The sequence below is a fragment of the Chiloscyllium plagiosum genome, unplaced genomic scaffold (assembly GCF_037043375.1).
Source record: "Chiloscyllium plagiosum isolate Xiang-an unplaced genomic scaffold, Cpla_swu_hap1 HiC_scaffold_34, whole genome shotgun sequence".
In the NCBI taxonomy this organism is placed as follows: domain Eukaryota; kingdom Metazoa; phylum Chordata; class Chondrichthyes; order Orectolobiformes; family Hemiscylliidae; genus Chiloscyllium; species Chiloscyllium plagiosum.
This window is the reverse complement of record NW_028270172.1, coordinates 4,717,705-4,734,341: the sequence shown is the minus strand read 5'-3', so window position 1 is coordinate 4,734,341 and position 16,637 is coordinate 4,717,705. Positions and strand designations below refer to the sequence as shown.

Below are 16,637 nucleotides of genomic sequence, written 5' to 3'. Positions count from 1 at the left end.
CTCTTCAAAAATCTCTGTTAACTTTGTCAAACATGATTAGCTTTGAACAAATCAATGCTGGCTACCCATGATTAACCTATGCATTTCTAAACGCTCGTTAATTTTCCTTGACTTATGGATTCTGAGTATTTGAGTGCAAGTGATGTTTGATTAACTGATTTATTGCACTTTATCCTTTTTTACATTTTTGAATAAAACTGATCCATTGGACATTTTGATTTCTTTAGTCCTCCAGCACTATTTGTATATCTGAGCCAGATTTAAGAGTGTTTGTTACCTTAACTTGTTTTTTTTTGTCAACAGAGCAGATACTGTCAAGATTTAGTCATTAGGTTCAGCTTGAGATCTGTGCTCATATATTTCCAAACATGTTCCTTTTCAATAATTCTCTTTGATGATTCTTCTGCATCTTTTTTCTGGTCTCCCTTCTGCCATTATTAGTAAAACTGATGCAAAATATTTATTTAATATTTTAGCCATTCCTTGTTCCTACCTAATCCCTTTCAACTTTTAGTGATGTTACTCAATTTTAATATTGTTAACGTTTATATGCTCACAAAATTTCTCATTATTTGTCTTTCAAACATCAGCCATCATTTCCCTTTCAGCCTGTTGATGTGATTGCTGCATTGAGGGAAAATGGTTAAAAATAAATTTGAACTTCCAGTTAACAGCTGAAATGACGTGACAAGCTTGCACTTTTAACTGTAACAAAAGCCAAAAACAGTTGCTTGGCAGTGTAGAACCAGATTGCTTTGAAAAGAGAAATGAGTTGCTGAAGCTGTTTGTCTTGCACTCATCAGGACAAATCCAACAACGCCAAATTTTAAACAATTACAACAATGTGTACTACAGGAGAAAAGGAAACTGTTTGTTTGGAAAAAAGTGCATCTACAAGCATCCATTCCCTCCACTACCAAAGCTCAGTAGCAGCAGTGTGTACTATTCAGAAGATGAACAGCAGAAATTCACCAACGATCCTTAGACAGCACCTTCCAAATCCACGACCACGTCCATCTTAAAGGTCAGGGGCAGAAGATACATCATCACCTGCAGATTCCCCTCCAAGCCACTCACATCCTGAGTTGGAAGTACATCGCCGTTCCTTCATTATTGCTGGGTCAAGAAGTTGAAACACCCTCCCTAAGGGCATTGTGAGTCAAGGTGAAGCAGTGGTTCAGGAAGACAGCTCACTACTTCATTTTGAAGGACAACGAGGATGGGCAATAAATGGTCCAACAAGCCAGACCGACAATGCCCATGTCCAGCCAATCAATAAAAAGACAAATTGGCTGAGACAGAGGAACAGCAGTAGGCCATTAAGTCCTTCAAGCCTGATACATCATTTATATAGATCATGATGATCATCTGTATCAGTGCCACTTTCCTACACTGTCTCCATATACCTTGATATCAGCAGTCTCCAGAGGACGGTCAATTCTGTCTTAAACTTGTTCAATGTCTGAGCTCCTGCAGCTCTCAGGGGTTGAGAATTCCAAAGGTCCACCATTCATTGAATGTAGAAATTTCATCTCATTTTAGTGTTACATGGCCTACACCTTGTCATGAGATTTTGTCCTCCAGCTTGTCTTATTATCATATTCATTAATTTTTTTTATTATTGTAGCTATTAGCACAAACTCAGGATTGTTGAGAAAGTGTTGTCCAACTCGAGAATCATATTGAAACTGTTCTGAGTTTTTGCAAGGGCATGTTTACATTCTGTGCTCTACCTATTACAAACAACTGAAGGAGTCTGTTTCCTTTTCTCCACAGATACTGGCAGACCTGCTGAGTTTGGCTGGTGTTTTCTGTATTTGTTTCAGATTTGCAGCATTTTGCCTTTATTGAAGGATTTTATTAGAAAATCAGTGAAATGTAGGTACAGACCAGACATTGCACCAGCACTGAATTTCAAACCTAACTTGTTTGATTTCGTGGTAGGCCAAATGTCTTTTTGAACTGATCGCAGTGACCAGTAGGTAGCCTGGGAAAAAAAGTATCCCAAAAGTCTGAGCATCATGCAAAGATGTCTATTGCACACTGCTCTGATCCCATAACAGTGGAGCAGCATTATCTAACAAGCCAGGTTGATCAGAACAGGCCTGTAGTGTTAATTGCTCTTCTCTCCGCAAATGGTTCTAGACTTGATGAGAATTTCCAGCATCTTCTGTTTGCATTTTTAACTTTATAGGGTTTCCATTGCAACATTGTGTGATAGAATCTGAATGTGACAAATACATTGATAAGCAACAGAGAATGCATTCTTAATGTGGAGATGCAACGATATTTCCATACCTTTTTTAAAGCTGGTTGAACATCAATATAGTCAGCAGGCAAGCAAATCCTTCATGCAGTATAAATTTATTGCTCAGTATATATAGTATATGTCTGTATCATTAAGAAAGAACAGCATTACATCTTGGGTGGAGAGAAAATGCACTTTATAGCGTGTCAACTTTGTACGCATTAACTCAAAATAAAGCAAAGAATAATTTAGTTTAATTTGTTATGCTGTCTCAGGGGAGTTACAGGGAGCAGTAGGTGGATCACATTTCACTGCATCAGTTTTGTCAGCATTCGTGGTGTGAAGCAGCAATGAGTACGTGTGTGTAAAGTAAGCTTCGGTGCTGGGCAAACCACTTTCACAGATTTTATTTCACCAATGTCCCCGGGGAACGCATCTGGGGAATCCTTGACACCAATTGGCTGCTTGAGTAGACTCCATAAGATGTTGTGAAGCAGCTCCCAAAGAGGAGTATTGATCTGAAGGTAATTGTGGGATATTCACAGTAAGGAATGCTATCATTTCTGAGAATAGCTCTTCTCTTGCAGTAAGCCAGTGGTTTGTACCTGTCTGTATCTGATATGTTTCTGTGAATGAAGGGAAATGTTTGCTGCATTGTCCAGAGATTAATAGGGAGGTGTGCTCTAACGTAGCAGGTATGTTTCATTCAGTCAGTGCATGCCTTTGATATAATGGTGTTAATTGTTGTGCTGATCAAGCCAGAGCTTTTAAACTCAAATAGAAAACTGTTCAAGGTTATCCAGCAGCTATTTGTCTGATGTTGATTTTAAATAAGACTTTCACAGTGAATATATGCTCCTCTCATTATACTGACAGTGTAATGTGATTCAGGTTGAGGGCACATTATTTTTTCTGTGTGGCCTCCGATTTTCTGCTGCTCTGTGTACTTGGGGATAGCAAATACTGTACCAGTTCCTTCGCTGCATTACTCCTGTGCTTCTCCGACAGTCACTGGAAGCTTGTCCAATTCACAGACGGGAGCAGCTTGTATAACCTTACATTGAGTGATAGTTTCAGGCTGCAACGCTCTTGAAAAGAATTTAAGATCTGGAGCAATATTTTTGTACCAGTAATGGGAAGCAGGAATAATGTAGCTTTATCCAGATCTCACCATCTGGTTGAGCATTAGAGGTGCATGAAAGAGAAATGTAATTTACCTTTCTGAAGGCATCTTACAGCTTTATGTAAAGACTGCTGAAAAGTCAACACATCTTCATTTGTTCATCACATCTGTCATTCTCATGTTCTTATGTGAAAGCTCCATTATTTTGTTACAAAATTCTGCATGTTGCAGGATCTTAGGAAATAAATCTATTATTGTACAAACAATACTGTATCTTTTTTCATAGAAATATTGGATTATGCCAGGCTCAAATATACAATATGCATCAAGTAATGTGCAGAACTTCCCAGGCAATGAAACAAATGCAGAAAGGAAGTATTGCTGAGTCTTTCCCCTTTGCCAAGATTCATTGCTTTAAAACTTGAATGTGCGGCCAAATCCCTGTGTTTAATATTAGAGCTGCTGGAGGAACAATGTTTTAATGCACAAACTGAGTGCATCTCGAGATGACAAGACAGGTGTCCATTGCTCATACAGTGAGTTTCTGTTTTTACCAAGGTTCAGAGATAATGATCAGAGAGCAGGTCTTTCAAGACTGTTTTACAGGCCTCACAGTGGCTGACATTTGAACTGAATTGTTAAAGTGAGGTCACATCTCAATAATGATTCAGGGCTCACTTTTGCAGGAAGGATGTAGTGTGTCATTGGGAAAAGGACACATTATAAACCGGGGACAAATACAAACAGAGGAATTTCACATGGGTCAATTCAGTTGTTCTGCAGAACATGCTGTATTCATGCTGCTGAAAGAGTTAAACAATCTTTTTCCTTTCTTAAATATTTCCTTGATATTTTGTTAAATTAATTGCTGGAAAACGGTTTTCTTGCGCTAATGAAGAATAGGTCTCTGATTCCTTTACTTCAATTTTAATAAGTTAAATACTGTTGTTAACAAAAGAAAGTGACTTTTGCAGAGGGGAAGTAATAGAAAGTGCAGGAATTATCAGCAAGCATCAGATTAAAGGGTACGTTCTTGAAACAGGCTAAGATCAAATTGCAGACAGATTCAACTGATTCTCCTGCAATACCTGAGAGGGACATTAATGAGCTCTGTCTCACTCAGATCAAGACACAGTGCGAGTGTTTTGCACCATTTGCTCATTTACACTCGTCAAGCCATTGAAACAGAAAGCCCTGATCTGTGACTGGGATATTCAGTGCATTTGCATCCTCGTACCTCATTCAGTCAGGGCATAAATAGGTCATGACCTCTCCCATGGGTTAATGGCCAAAACTCACAGGCCCCAGTCTCCTTTGCTTTTATGAGAATCGACGTGCTCTTGTGCGCAGTAAGTTTATACTGATGAGCTGCAAGATGCTTTATTCCTGGACTATGAGGGTGAAGATCCACTTCTTAGGGAGCAGACAACACAGGCTGTTCGATTATCACCAGCTTCTTGGCAATTTTTGAGATTCCAGGGAAGCAGAACTCCCTGAAAAGTCTGCTCTTTCAAGTGAAGATCCATAGTTGTTTGGCAACGTCTCGTTTTTTAAAACTCAGCCTTGTTTTCATGGACTCTCCCTAAATCTGTTAACTCTTCCAATCCTACAGGGTGCCAAGATTTCCAGGCTTCTCCAATTCTGATCGCTTGTGCATCTCTAATTACAGTCAGTTCTTCTATAACGTGATACTCGTCTTCTTGTGCAACCCTGCATTATAGATAAATTGTGCTGTGGCAACGACGCTTAAAGTATTGGCACTCCAATTGCATTACAGCTAACACATGTTTTAAAAGTTCACGCTGTAGAAACAGTGACCCCAATTCATTAATCATGTTACAGTGAACTCGTGTTGAAGAAACGCGCGTTATGACAGAATGACCTGTATAATGATTCCTGTTTCATTCCTGTCGAAAACTCCTTCACCTTTCCATGTCTCTCTCTCCTCTTTTGGAACTACCAATCTGACAAACGTTTGGTGATGAGTTTTACTATATCATTAAGTAACTTTGTGTCAAAGTTTGCTAGCTGGCCTTCAATTGAAGCACTTGAGATATTTCTCCATTTGAAAGATGCGATATAAAAGCAAGTTATTGTTTTATTAGCTGAGGCTGATGACACCGATATTCCAGATGGCAGGTTCGATCTCTCCCTCTCTGCCATGTGAGATTATTGGATTACAAATGAACTTACCAAATGTTCAAATCCAATTTTGTTTGAAACTAACACTGAACTTTACGAGATCAAAGCAAATAACTGCAGATAAAAACAGAAAACATGAAGAAAAAAATCAACAGGTCTAGCATCTGTGAGAGGGGAGCGGAGTTAATGTTTCAGTTTGATTGTGTCTCTCCTCTGGAACCCTAAAGGTTTATTAGATGCCCTTCTAACAGTCAATGGGGAAACTGAGAAATAGGACAGTGTAGAAAAGATTCCAAGGTTGTGGAAAAATTCTGACAAGTTATAAAAACAATAGCTCATTTACAGAAAAAGGTTGAGACCTTGAGGTTAACAGTGGGAAGTGCATGTGAATCGCAGATTTGTATTGTTTGGGCACCTCCAGGAGATAAGAGCTTGGAGCCTTAAGGTAAAAGATATTTGAACAAAGATTTTTGAGAAGAACATTGTGTAATGCAGTGATGCTCAGATACCAAAGTACCTGATTGAAAAAGGAATGTCTGTGCCAAATTCAGGGCTGAAGTTATCGGGCACGTGGCAAATGTTACAACCAGATGAGACATGGGTAACTTTTTTTCTTCAAAGTTTGTGAAAAGATTTGTAGCTTGGGTGCTCATTGTTGTGGTTCTGTTCGCCGAGCTGGGAATTTGTTTGCAGATGTTTCGTCCCCTGTCTAGGTGACATCCTCAGTGCTTGGGAGCCTCCTGTGAAGCGCTTCTGTGATGTTTCCTCTGGCATTTATAGTGGTTTGAATCTGCCGCTTCCGGTTGTCAGTTCCAGCTGTCTGTTGCAGTGGTTGGTATATTGGGTCCAGGTCGATGTGCTTATTGAGTAAATCTGTGGATGAGTGCCATGCCTCTAGGAATTCCCTGGCTGTTCTCTGTTTGGCTTGTCCTATAATGGTAGTGTTGTCCCAGTCGAATTCATGTTGCTTGTCATCTGCGTGTGTGGCTACTAAGGATAGCTGGTTGTGTCGTTTCGTGGCTAGTTGGTGTTCATGGATGCGGATCGTTAGCTGTCTTCCTGTTTGTCCTATGTAGTGTTTTGTGCAGTCCTTGCATGGGATTTTGTACACTACATTAGTTTTGCTCATGCTGGGTATCGGGTCCTTTGTCCTGGTGAGTTGTTGTCTGAGAGTGGCTGTTGATTTGTGTGCTGTTATGAGTCCTAGTGGTCGCAGTAGTCTGGCTGTCAGTTCGGAAATGCTCTTGATGTATGGTAGTGTGGCTCGTCCTTTGGGTTGTGGCATGTCCTCATTCCGTTGTCTTTCCCTTAGGCATCTGTTGATGAAATTACGGGGGTATCCGTTTTTGGCGAATACATTGTATAGGTGTTCTTCTTCCTCTTTTTGCAGTTCTGATGTACTGCAGTGTGTTGTGGCCCTTTTGAGTAGTATCTTGATGCAACTTCTTTTGTGTGTGTTGGAGTGGTTGCTTTCGTAGTTCAGGTCTGTGTGTGTGGCTTTCCTGTGTACCTTTGTGTTGAATTCTCCATTAGGTGTTCTCTGTACCACCACATCTAGGAATGGGAGTTGGTTGTCCTTTTCTTCCTCTCTAGTGAATCGGATTCCTGCGAGTGTGGTGTTGATGATCCGGTGTGTGTTCTCTATTTCTGTGTTTTTAATGATTACAAAGGTGTCATCCACATATCTGACCCAGAGTTTGGGTTGAATTTGCGCAAATTCTTACCGCAAAGTCAACCCAAACTCTGGGTCAGATATGTGGATGACACCTTTGTAATCATTAAAAACACAGAAATAGAGAACACACACCGGATCATCAATGCCAGACTCACAGGAATCCGATTCACGAGAGAGGAAGAAAAGGACAACCAACTCCCATTCCTAGACGTGATGGTACAGAGAACACCGAACGGAGAATTCACCACAAAGGTACACAGGAAAGCCACACACACAGACCAAGTCCTGAACTACGAAAGCAACCACCCCAACACACATAAAAGAAGTTGCATCAAGACATTATTAAAAAGGGCCACAACACACTGCAGTACATCAGAACTGCAAAAATAGGAAGAAGAACACCTGTACAAGGTATTCGCCAAAAAAGGATACCCGCGCAATTTCATCAACAGATGCCTAAGGGAAAGACAACGGAACGAGGACATGCCGCAACCCAAAGGACTAGCCACACTACCATACATCAAGAGCATTTCCGAACTGACAGCCAGACTACTGCGACCACTAGGGCTCATAACAGCACACAAACCAACAGCCACTCTCAGACAACAATTCACCAGAATGAAGGACCCGATACCCAGCATGAGCAAAACCAATGCAGTGTACAAAATCCCATGCAAGGACTGCACAAAACACTACATAGGACAAACAGGAAGACAGCTAACGATCCGCATTCATGAACACCAACTAGCCACGAAACGACACGACCAGCTATCCTTAGTAGCCACACACGCAGATGACAAGCAACATGAATTCGACTGGGACAACACTACTATTATAGGATAAGCCAAACAGAGAACAGCCAGGGAATTCCTAGAGGCATGGCACTCATCCACTGATTCAATCAATAAGCACATCGACCTGGACCCAATATACCGACCACTGCAACGGACAGCTGGAACTGACAACCGGAAGCGGCAGATTCAAACCACTATAAATGCCAGAGGAAACATCACAGAAGCGCTTCACAGGAGGCTCCCAAGCACTGAGGATGTCACCTAGACCGGGGACGAAACGTCTGCAACACAAATTCCCAGCTCAGCGAACAGAACCACAATAACCTTTTTTCTATATTCCTCCTCCCCATTTGACAACAACAGGTAGTTGAAATAAAAAAAAGGATATTGGATCATCAGCTCAGGAAAGACTTGTCCGTATGCCCTGTAATTAAATAAATTAAACAACCAGGTTTCTTAAGCAGGTAAGAGGCTGGTTTAATTTCTGAAATGCAAATGTTACATATAAATATCTCTTGCTTCCCACTAACATGCTCATGTGATAAACTTTGATAAATCAGTGGTTTGACCTCACTGGAGTATTGTGGGCAATTCTGGGTGTCATGCTATCAGAAGAATGGGAATGTGTTGGAGCGAGAGCAGAAGAGGTTTATGAGGATGGATTTAGAGATGACCACCTTTGGTTGTGAGGATAGATTGGAGAAATTGAGACTGTTTCCTTGGAGACAAGGTGATGAAGGGGTAATTTGATGAAGGTTTTCACAGTCATGAGGGGTCTGAACAGAGTAGAAAGGGAGTAGAAGATTGGCTGACTGGCAGAAAGCAGAGAGTAGAGATTAAGGGGTCTTTTTCAGGATGGCAACCAGTGACTAGTGGAGTTCTGCAGGGTCAGTGTTGGGACCATAACTATTTAGTTTATCCATTAATGATTTAGACAACAAAACTGAGGGCATTGTTGCTAAGTTTTCAGATGACACAAGGATAGGCGAAGGGACAAGAACTATTGAGGTAACATGGAGATGCAGAAGGATTTGGACAGATTAGGGGATTGGGCAAATAAGTGGCAGATGGAATACAATGTGGGAACATTGGTATTTATGCATTTTGTCAGGAAGTGTAGAGGCATAGATTATTTTCTAAACAGGAAAGGTTCAGAAATCCGAAGCACAAAGTTTAGGATTCTCTTAAGCTTAACATGCAGCTTCAGTTGGCAGTTAGGAAGGCAAAGTCATTTCAAGAGGGCGAGAATAGAAGAGCAGAGATGTACTGCTGAGGCTGTGTAAGGCTCTGGTCAGACCACAGCTGGACGATTGTCAGCAGTTTTGGGCCTCATATTTAAGGGAGAATGTGCCAGTGTTGGGGAATAGAGGAGGTTTACAGGAATGATACTGGAGATGAAGGGTTTATTATACATTAGAAGACAACTCTGGAGGTGTAACCTGATGGAGTTTAAAAGGATGAGAGGGGATCTAATTGAAACTTACAGAATACTGAGAGGCCTGGATAGAGAGGAAGTGGAGAAGATGTTTCCACTGGTAGGAGAGACTTGGACCCAGGGGCGCAGCCTCAGAGTGAAGAGATGACTGATTAGATTAGATTAGATTAGATTGGATTCCCTACAGTGTTGAAGTAGGCCCTTCGGTTTAACAAGTCCACACCGACCCTCTGAAGAGTAACCCACCCAGACCCATTTCCCTCTGACTAATGCACCTAACACTATGGGCAATTTAGCATGGCCAATTCACCTGACCCACACATTTTCGAAAAGAACTGAGAAATATCTTCAGCCAGAGGGTGGCGAATCTGTGGAACTTATTGTCACACAAGGCTCTGGAGGTCAAGTCATTGAATGTATTTAAGACAGGGATAGATAGAGAGGTAGATAGATTTTTGATTAGAAGGGGCATCAAGGGTTAGGGGGAGAAGGCAGGAGAATGGGATTAAGAAACATTTTAACTATGATCGACTGAATGACTTAATTCAGCTCCTATATCATATGGTCCAACAGTGTCACCAGTGACACAGCTTTGCAGCATTTTGTGAAGGAAGTAAACGCGAGATGAGAAAAAAGCTTTTTCACTCGGCACGTGGTAAGGGTCTGGAATGGACTCCCAGGGAGGGTGGTGGAGGCAGGGCCACTGAGGCATTTACAAAGGCATTACTTAAATAGAAACAACTTGCAGGGTTCCACAGAGATGGCAGGAGATTGGCACTAAATGGAAATACTCGACGTGCTGGTGCTGACATGATAAACTGAATGCTCTCCTCCTGCATCATAACAATTTTGTGATTCTGAGAGCGATACATCTGTATTCACAAACATGCAGAAAAAGATAGAAATTTACAAAGTATCAGAGACTACTTGGCCAAGTTAAAAATGCAGGTGAAATAAAGGAAAGTCAATTTAAAAACAGACATTAGTTATTTGGATGATTGGTTCCAGGTTGAAGGAGTTGCTTTGTAAAGGTGACTGGTACATCCCCTTCCCCTTCAGTTGCTCTTCTGGACTTGAAATCTTCCTTAAAACGAGCAAGGAAGTTTTTCAATCAGAAACAGGTCTCACAGGTCTTACAAAAAAAACTTAAAACCTGAAGGGATTAATTAATATCATGTGAAAAACTCCTCTCAGGTGAGCCCAATTGGGACATAACGTTAGTGTCCCAACCCATGGTCTGGGAGGCCATGTGTAATAACATCTCTGAACAGGTTGATTAGGAAAAATAGGTTAAATAAAACATAAATAAAGGCCTCACCCATCAGATCTGTTCCTGTGAGGAGCTAACCAGCGTTCTCTGTCTATCTTCTGAATTCTAACTAGAGGGAGTATAGTGCTGCAGTGATTGTTCTTACTATTAACAACATGAAGTTAAAGCAGTATTATATTCCTAATCACAAGTTGAGCTTGGTGTGCCTATCTTTTCATTCAATCATGAGAAATGGGCATCACTGGCTGAGCTGTCATTTATTGCAAGTCCCTGGAGAAGGTGGTGGGACCTGCTTCTCGAAACACAGCAATCCGTCCATGTGCTGAAGGTAGATCCACAATGCCCTTGGGAAGGGAATTCCAGAATTTTGATTCAATGACAGTGAAAGAATGATGATATATTTCCAGGTCAGGACAGAGAGTTACTTGGAGGAAACCTGCAGGTGGTGGTGTTCTATGTATCTTCTGACCTTATCCTCTCAAACGGAGTTGCTGTCTGAGGATCTTTGGTGAATTTCTGATTGATATGACTCAGAAAAATTGGTGACATTGCAAGTATCTAAGGAATTCCAGATGGTTCCAGCAAAAGCCAACATATGCTGACTGCTGGCAGTATTGGTATTCAACATTACAATAATGAAATGGCAGAGTGGACTCGATGGGGCAAATGGCCGAATACTGCTTCTATGTCTTATGGATTTATTACGATGTTTCAGAGAAAGGTCTCACTGTAATCATATGTTCTCCTCTGCTCAAACTGAAATTCCTGCAAAAGGTTGTATCACATGACCTTTTGCTGTTTTGGTCATTCATTCCAAAGAATATAGAGACACTTCCCACGTTCCCTTTCACCATTGCTTCATAGGCCAAGGTGGTTATTTCTAATGCTCTAGCCATTATACCTGAATGATCCATCCTCCATTTCAATGTACTCAGAAGAAGTTATTTACATGCTCAATGTATCATTGTCTCTGCAGGGATCTTTGTAGACATTGAATATGACCTCAGCATGCACAAATGTGCAGTTACTTTCAGGCTGTGTTCTTTGTTTAGCCAAAGCATCTTTTTGAAAAATCCCTAAATATGAACAATTTAATATTCTTTATACTGCATCATCATAACATTAGTTAATTGGATAAAAGCAAGTACAAATGACAGCTTCCCCCTGCCATCCATTTATTGAGGATGTCTGAAATATAGAAACAAATTCCAAGACACAAGACAAGGAGGGAAGGAAGGAGAGAGAGACGGAGAAAGCTTTGAGAATGAAAAGACCAAAGTTGTGAGATAAACCATGTTTGCAGGTAAAGGGACGGCTGGAAAATGGGAAGCCTTCAGAAACGAGAATCAAGAATCCAGAGAAAGTATATTCCTGTTAGGGTGAAAGAGAAGGCTGGTAGATATAGGGAATGCTGGATGACTGAAGAAATTGAGGGTTTGGTTAAGAAAAAGAAGGAAGCATATGTCAGGTATAGACAGGAATCCTTAGTAGAGTATAAAGAAAGTAGGAGTATACTTAAGAGAGAAATCAGGAGGGCAAAACGGGGACATGAGATAGCTTTGGCAAATAGAATTAAGGAGAATCCAAAGGGTTTTTACAAATATATTAAGGACAAAAGGGTAACTAGGGAGAGACTAGGGCCTCTCAAATATCAGCAAGGCGGCCTTTGTGTGGAGCCACAGAAAATGGGGGAGATACTAAATGAATATTTTGCATCAGTATTTACTGTGGAAAAGGATATGGAAGATATAGACTGTAGGGAAATAGATGGTGACATCTTGCAAAATGTCCAGATTACAGAGGAGGAAGTGCTAGATGTCTTGAAACGGTTAAAGGTGGATAAATCCCCAGGACCTGATCAGGTGTTCCCGAGGTTGCTGGGCCTCTTACTGAGATATTTGTATCATCGATAGTCACAGGTGAGGTGCTGGAAGACTGGAGGTTGTCAAACGTGGTGCCACTGTTTAAGAAGGGCGGTAAAGACAAGCCAGGAAACTATAGACCCGTGAGCCTGACCTCAGTGGTGGACAAGTTGTTGGAGAGAATCCTGAGGGTCAGGACGTACATGTATTTGGAAAGGCAAGGACTGATTTGGGATAGTCAACATGGTTTTATGCATGGGAAATCATGTCTCACAAACTTGATTGAGTTTTTTGAAGAAGTAGCAAAGAAGATTGTTGAGGGCGGAGCAGTAGATGTGATCTATATGGACTTCAGTAAGGCATTCAACAAGGTTCCCCATGGGAGACTGATTAGCAAGGTTAGATCTCATGGAATACAGGGAGAACTAGCCATTTGGATACAGAACTGGATCAAAGGTAGAAGACAGAGGGTGGTGGTGAGGGTTGTTTTTCAAACTGGAGGCCTGTGACCAGTGGAGTGCCACAAGGATCAGTGCTGGGCCCTCTACTTTTTATCATTTACATAAATGATTTGGATGCGAGCATAAGAGGTACAGTTAATAAGTTTGCAGATGACACCAAAATTGGAGGTGTAGTGAACAGCGAAGAGGGTTACCTCAGATTACAACAGGATCTTGACCAGATGGGACAATGGGCTGAGAAGTGGCAGATGGAGTTTAATTCAGATAAATGCGAGGTACATGCAAGCATGTGGATGAGGGTTGAGCAGTGGATGTAGTGTACATAGATTTTAGTAAGGCATTTGATAAGGTTTCCCATGGTAGGCTTATGCGGAAAGTCAGGAGGCATGGGATAGTAGGAAATTTGGCCAGTTGGATAGAGAACTGGCTAACCGGTCGAAGTCAGAGAGTGGTGGTAGATGGTAAATATTCAGCCTGGAGCCCAGTTACAAGTGGAGTTCCGCAGGGATCAGTTCTGGGTCTTCTGCTGTTTGTAATTTTTATTAATGACTTGGAAGAGGGAGTTGAAGAGTGGGTCAGTAAATTTGCAGATGATATGAAGATTGGGGGAGTTGTGGATAGTGAGGAGGGCTGTTGTCGGCTGCAAAGAGACTTAGATATTATGCAGAGCTGGGCTGAGGAGTGGCAGATGGAGTTCAACCCTGACAAGTGTGAGGTTGTCCATTTTGGAAAGACAAATAAGAATTCGGAATACAGGGTTAATGGTAGGGTTCTTAGTAAGGTGGAGAAGCAGAGGGATCTTGCGGTCTATGTTCATAGATCTTTGAAAGTTGCCACTCAGGTGGGTAGAGCTTGTAAGAAGGCCTATGGTGTATTAGCGTTCATTAGCAGAGGGATTGAATTCAAGAGTCATGAAGTGATGTTGCAGCTGTACAGGACCTTGGTTAGGCCACATCTGGAGTACTGTGTGCAGTTCTGGTCGCCTCATTTTAGGAAAGATGTGGAAACTTTGGAGAGGGTGCAGAGGAGATTTACCAGGATGTTGCCTGGAATGGAGAATAGGTTGTACGAGGATAGGTTGAGAGTGCTAGGCCTTATCTCATTGGAACGGAGAAGGATGAGGGGTGACTTGATAGTGGTTTATAAGATGATCAGGGAATAGATAGAGTAGACAGTCAGAGACTTTTTCCCCGGGTACAACAGAGTGTTACAAGAGGACATAAATTTAAGGTGAAGGGTGGAAGGTATAGGGGGGATGTTATGGGTAGGTTCTTTACCCAGAGAGTGGTGGGGGCATGGAATGCGCTGCCTGTGGGAGTGGCAGAGTCAGAATCATTGGTGACCTTTAAGCGGCAATTGGATAGGTACATGGATGGGTGCTTAAGCTAGGACAAATGTTCGGCACAACATCGTGGGCTGAAGGGCCTGTTCTGTGCTGTATTGTTCTATGTTCTATGTTCTATGTACCTGCATTTTGGGAAAGCAAATCTTAGCAGGACTTATACACTTAACGGTAAGGTCCTAGGGAGTGTTGCTGAACAAAGAGACCTTGGAGTGCAGATTCATAGCTCCTTGAAAGTGGAGTCGCAGGTAGATAGGATAGTGAAGAAGGCATTTGGTATGCTTTCCTTTATTGGTCAGAGTATTGAGTAGAGGAGTTGGGAGGTCATATTGCGGCTGTACAGGACTTTAGTTAGGCCACTGTTGGAATATTGCGTGCAATTCTGGTCTCCTTCCTATCGGAAAGATGTTGTGAAACTTGAAAGGGTTCAGAAAAGATTTACAAGGATGTTGCCAAGGTTGGAGGATTTGAGCTACAGGAAGAGGCCGAACAGGCTGGGGCTGTTTTCCCTGGAGGGTCGGAGGCTGATAGGTGACCTTATAGAGGTTTTCAAAATTATGAGGGGCATGGATAGGATAAATAGACAAAGTCTTTTCCCTGGGGTCGGAGAGTCCAGAACTAGAGGGGATAGGTTTAAGGTGGGAGGGGAAAGATATAAAAGAGACCTAAGGGGCAACCTTTTCACGCAGAGGATGGTACGTGTATGGAATGAGGTGCCAGAGCATGTGGTGGAGGCTGGTACAATTGCAACATTTAAGAGACATTTGGATGGGTATATAAATAGGAAGGATTTGGAGGGATATGGGCCGGGTGCTGGCAGGTGGGACTAGATTGGGTTGGGATATCTGGTCGGCATGGACGGGTTGGACCGAAGGGTCTGTTTCCATTTTGTACATCTCTATGACTCTATGACTCTATCTGCTCTACTCTCTATTTTTCGGGTAGTATAAACTATGTTAAACTAAAAACCACTGCCTGAACTTATTCTGATAGTTTATCTGAAATAAAATTGGGCTGACTTTGTCTCAATTAAGGTGATTCACAGTGAAACTGCTGCCAATTCTGTTCCTGCTCTAATGACAGAGTAAACCTCCCCTAAATTCTGACACCTGATCACGGAAAAACATAAGAACTAGGAGCAGGAATAGGCCCTATGGCCCTTCGAGCTTGCTGTGGCATTCAATAAGGTCATGGCTGATCTTTTCACGGCCTCAGCTCCACTGACCCGCCCTCTCACTGTAACCCTTAATTCCTTCACATTTCAAAAGATTATCTATCTTAGCTTTAAAAGCATTTACTGGGGAAACCTGAACTACTTCCCTGGGCAGGGAATTCCACAGATTCACAACCCTTGGGGTGAAGAAGTTCCTTCTTAATTCAGCCCTAAATCTGCTCCCCCTAATTTTGAGGCTATGGCCTTTTGTCCTAGTTTCACCTGCCAATGGAAATATACTCACTATTTCTATCTTATCTATTCCTTTCATAATTTTATATGTTGCTATAAGATCCCCTGCTCCATTCTTTTAAATTCCTATGATATAGTCCTAGTCTAAGTCTGAGCATTCATCAGTCAGATATTTGTAAATCAGGGATGTCCTGTATGAGAAATCGAGCTAGAAATTTAGAAACAGACAGAGTAAGTGTTCCTTATAAAATATAAAAAGGAAAAGAGGAAAACATTAACCCTATAGAAAATTAATCTGGGAATTGTCAATGAAAAATACTGAGATGGCACATAATTGAACGAGTCTTTTCTTCATTGGCCCTCACAATTGAGGATATAAGTAGCATTCCAGAAACATTCCCAGAAACCAGGAAACTGAAACTCAGAAAAATTATCATCACTCGGGGAACGGGACTGAACAAGACATTGGACCTGTAGGCTTCATTCTAGTTTTAAAAAGAAGTGGACAGCAAAATATTGATGTGTTGGTTCTAATTCTAAGCTTTGTGCTATAACACATGCACAAGGTGGGTGAGATAGAGTAGGCTTGGGGCGGGGAGTTTGGCAGTTGGTGGTATCATGGCTCAGTGTGATCCAGAGCATGGCAGCAGTTGGGGGGGCCTGGATCAGAACTCTGATGATCAGAGGTTGAACCCAACACAGTGGTGGGAGAGGTCCTTCAGCACCTGAGGTGGCAGCGGGAGCAGCCTGTCTCCTGGAGAGTGGGCCAAAGGGTGGGGGAGGGAAGATCAAAGGGTGGGGGAGGGGAGAGCGTGGCTAAGCTGTTGAAATTTTAACCTTATTTATTTATGTTTCTACTTAATACTAACAAGGACTGTAA

General features: G+C 41.8%; 1 protein-coding gene across 1 annotated transcript in view; it reads left to right on the top strand.

Moving 5' to 3' along the window:
* Positions 1-2,637: 2,637 nt before the first annotated feature.
* LOC122564562 (cadherin-12-like) overlaps positions 2,638-16,637 on the top strand; it is a 623,768-nt gene continuing 609,768 nt past the window's right edge. Inside the window, exon 1 of the mRNA XM_043719639.2 lies at positions 2,638-2,772. The gene's annotated coding sequence lies outside the window, so the exon portion shown is untranslated. The remainder of the gene's footprint in view (positions 2,773-16,637) is intronic.